General features: G+C 36.5%; 1 non-coding gene across 1 annotated transcript; it reads right to left on the reverse strand.

Annotated features, from left to right (window-relative positions):
- Window positions 1-3,803: 3,803 nt before the first annotated feature.
- On the reverse strand, window positions 3,804-3,876 carry TRNAF-GAA (transfer RNA phenylalanine (anticodon GAA)). Its single transcript has one exon. It is a non-coding gene; the product is annotated as a tRNA-Phe (tRNA).
- Between the last annotated feature and the right edge of the window lie 418 nt (window positions 3,877-4,294).

The raw sequence follows: 4,294 nt of genomic DNA on the forward strand, positions 1-4,294 counted from the left end.
ATTGTATTTTTGTTTTTGTGATAAATTTTAAGACATTTTATAAAAATTAAGAATTTGTCAAAATGACATTGACATTTCAAACCGGAAGTTGCTTATATCTCGAGTAATATTGGAATTAAACGTATCATGTTTGGACTCATTTTAAAGGATTTTTCACGACGATTACAAATATCTCAAAATTAACATTGACATTTGTAACCGAAAGTTGATCATAACTTCATTAATATTGAAGATAAATATGTCGTGTTTGTAAAAAGAATTGATAGAGCATAATTAATTAACTAAAGCTGGTCCAGGTCAATAAATACAGTTTCAGTGTGCAAGGAAAAATATTATTTTTTTTTTTTTAATTCTCTTTAAAAAGCATATTTATAAATAGTTATTTACGTAATCAGTATTGCACGGAACTTTTGTAACAAAACGATACGATTTCCCCCCTCCACTTGTTGTGGCCACTCAGTGACGTCTCTAAAAAACTAGCCAATGAGAACTAGTGGAGGGGGAAATTCGCATCGTTTTGTTACAAAAGTTTCGTGCTCTAGTAATCAGTTATGAAAAAACTAATTTTGTTTGACGAATGTAATATTTACCAAAACTAGGTTGTTATAAACGTTAGCCTCTTCAAATGATTGCCGACATTACTTCACTAACGATGATGTAGTTTGATGCCTACTAACCGCCAGCATGTTGCTATCTGTGTAAATTACAACGTTTCTGCCAACTTTTTTGGAGCCGATGATCACATTGGCTGCTATATTTATAACAGTTATTCGGCCTGAGAAGTCGTGCAGTACGACGCTAGTGGAACCTCCAACCTTCTTTGATCCATCAGTGTAGATCAGCGTTTTTTAAACTGGGGTTCCTGAGGTTCCGTGGAAAAACATTCAAGGGTTCCGTGAATCGTACCGTAAAATTAGGCTACTTGGCCACCCCGGGGCTACATGGACACAACGTATACGTGTTCAGTCCTGTCACGAAAGCGAGGTTAAGTTATGTTTTTGTTTTGAGACATTAACGCCTACGCCACGCAAAAACCGCTTAAACGCAGCCAGTGAGATGTTGAACATATCAATATTTCCACAGTGAGAGTCAATGAATGCATTAATCTCTGAAGAGGTGAATTGAAGTAGGCATTTGTTGAACTGCTTCGATACCGTTAATGTAAACGTGGTACTGGGGATTCCAGACGGTGGAGGCATAGCTAAGTACACTGTTCACGTGCGTTAAACACAGCAATCTGATGCAATTAAGATTTGTGAAAGGGCGGCAGGTTCGGATCACGAAACCCAACCTTTTCAGAGTTTTGGAAATAACGGATTCCACATGTAAATTAAACGATAATTTGTTATCAAGAGTAACCCCCAGATCGCTAATACGATCAACCGATTGAATGTCCGCACCACCCAGCCTGTAGGGAAAATTCAGAGGGTAGCGATTGCGAGTGAAAGTAATTTTATAACATTTATCGTAGTTTAGGAAGAGGTTGTTATCAGCGCAATATTTGTGGAACCGGTCCAGATCTGCCTCAACTTTAATACAGTCGGAGTTAGATGATAAATCCAAAAAAATTTTGCAATCGTCAGCATAAAGCAGAAATTTAGAATGTTCAAAACATGCCAGAACATCATTAATGTATGCCAAGAAAAGAATGGGACCGAGGTGGCTACCCTGGGGAACCCCAGAAGTGACCCGTTGATAAGCAGACACACAATTGCCGATTCGAATCGCCTGGTAACGGTCACTGACGTAGGAACCCAACCACGCTAAAAGACCCGGAGGAATGTCAAGCAGTGACAACTTTCTTATTAAGATGTTGTGATCGATGCAGAAAGGCAGAAAACCATGCTGCTCAACGATCATGAAGGGTTTCAGAATATATAATAATTTAGGGAAGTTATTAAAGGAAGTCACTGATTAAAAATGGTGCGCACGTATCAAAAAACTCCGGGGTCAAAACCCTACATGAATTACAAAGTGAAAGACTTGGAAAAGACTATGGATCCAGTAAAAGGAAAAGAGATGTCAAGGAAAAAGACCGCAGAAACATTTAAAGTGCCTCGGACAACATTACTACGGAAGCACGTTTTAAGCAAGTCTGAGGAGCTGTTCTTTTCTGAAACTTTGCTGTTGTTGCGAATTGGGAGTTCCTCTTGACAAAGGCCGATATTCGAGATGTAGTCAAGGTCTTCAAGAACAACAGTCCAGGTCCAGATTTCATCGATTCTTTTATCGCTAGAAACAACCTGACAACATTTTTTAACAACGCTAACTTTGTCCTTTCTTCAGTGAAAAGTGTAAACCTATATAATTACGATGATACGAATGATGCTAAAAAAGTCATAGTGCCAAGAAACACAAAAAGAGTGGATTCGATCAGCATTATGATTTATGGAATCGCAAATGGAGATATACTTCTTCCTATTGTGTTATGCAAAGCACAAAACATATATGACAACAGGACTAAAGGTGGACCAGCTGGTTCAAAATATGCCAGCAGCTCAAGTGGATGGTTTTTTGAAATTTTATTACCGCATGTTGAAGACACTCGCGATCCAGAAGATAGAGTAATTTTGGTGGGAGACAATTTGGCAAGCCATTTCTCTCCAAAAATGATCAAGGCAGCAAGAAGAATAACATCTATTATGAGATGATTTCTTATAATTTTCGGTCTAAATTAAGTCAAGGTCACTCGTGGCCGAGACGCTACAATGAATACAATATTGGATGGCACATCATGAAGCTTAATGGATTAAGGCTTATTTAATTAATTAAGACGATTTTTAGTGTGGCAATAAACGTTAGAATAACATTTTAATTAACATCGATTATAGAAAAGAATCTTTATTTGGAAAAGAAACGCTGAGATGAACGTACTTAATTAGCAACAGAAAAAGGGTAATTACATTTTGAACATTACGCACATCGCCCGAGGTCAAACATATTTGTTGATATCCGTCACAATAACGTTCAGAGAACAACAACAACAACAACAACAAGTCAGGGCTTGTGCTTACGATCCGGGGATTTACCGCGTGGTAAAATGACTATGGTTTCACGGTAGATAATAACGATAACGTTCGCCCGTTATGTCGGTCATTAGCGGTGAAAACTCGAACGTAATCAATCTAGTATAATAGCGGCCGGTACGACCACTCTAATAAAACGTTAATTAGATTAGTTTTAATTTGCGACCGATGGGTATACGTTGGAAACGTGAACACAATATGGTGTGTGGGTGTGGATAACTTCCATTTGTCGTGACACGATCATCTAAATAATATTTTGACAGATCTATTTTTATTTTTCTTAGGAAAAAGTGTTTCAAATTAATTATTCGTATTTATTGATCGAATAACAAAAAAACATACAGGGTGATTCACTCCTTATGACAAATAATAACTAGTGGAGGAAAAATTTGTAGTGAAAGATTTTCTGTTTCATAGATATATGTGATATTTGAAGTCAAGAATACATAGAACAGTTTAAAATAATATCACAGCAAATGTTCCAAGTTATTGAGCTCCACGATCTCCCACTAGCGCAGCCTAACCAGGTTGTTGGTGTAAAAATCAAGAATTGGCCAGGCCATTGGACCATCTCGACCTATCCATCTTCCAGGAAACACATTATCTAGATGTCGCCGATTATATCAGATATCTAGGAAACTGAAACTACAACTTTTTTCATCTATTAGTCATTATTTGTCATGAGTATAAATCCCCAAGTTTATGCATATAGGTTGAGAATCACCCTGTATGTTAGTTAGCTTTTTTATATTAAAAAATAAATAAAAAAAAAAAATTTGCCGAAACCCGGGATTGAACCGGGGACCTTTAGATCTTCAGTCTAACGCTCTCCCAACTGAGCTATTTCGGCTGTATAAACTTGACTTCTATAATTTAAAGATTTTGATTCGACCAAAATACTTTAAAGTGATGCTCAAATTATATCCTGCATTTCATTACAAAAAGCAAAAATATCACACAGTTCGGCAAATATAACTTGGCGGATGAAGGGCAGATGCGCAATGGTAATCGGTGTTCGAAATAAAATTTTATTATTTTAAGGTTATCCAACTTAACTCGGTTACCATGGTGATTAAGATCCAAATATTGCAGTTGCTTGTCAAAATTGAAGTTGAATTTAAGTTTTCTTAGTGAAAAACACATAATTAATTGGATTTAAAGGTTGCATTTAAGTCAAAATGGGTAAATGGATGAAATTATAAGCAAGGTAAGTGGATTTAATCAAAAAAAAAATTTTTAGATCAATTAAAATGTACAAGAATTTAGGG

Source organism: Onthophagus taurus, chromosome 2, assembly GCF_036711975.1.
Source record: "Onthophagus taurus isolate NC chromosome 2, IU_Otau_3.0, whole genome shotgun sequence".
Taxonomy (NCBI): Eukaryota; Metazoa; Arthropoda; class Insecta; order Coleoptera; family Scarabaeidae; genus Onthophagus; species Onthophagus taurus.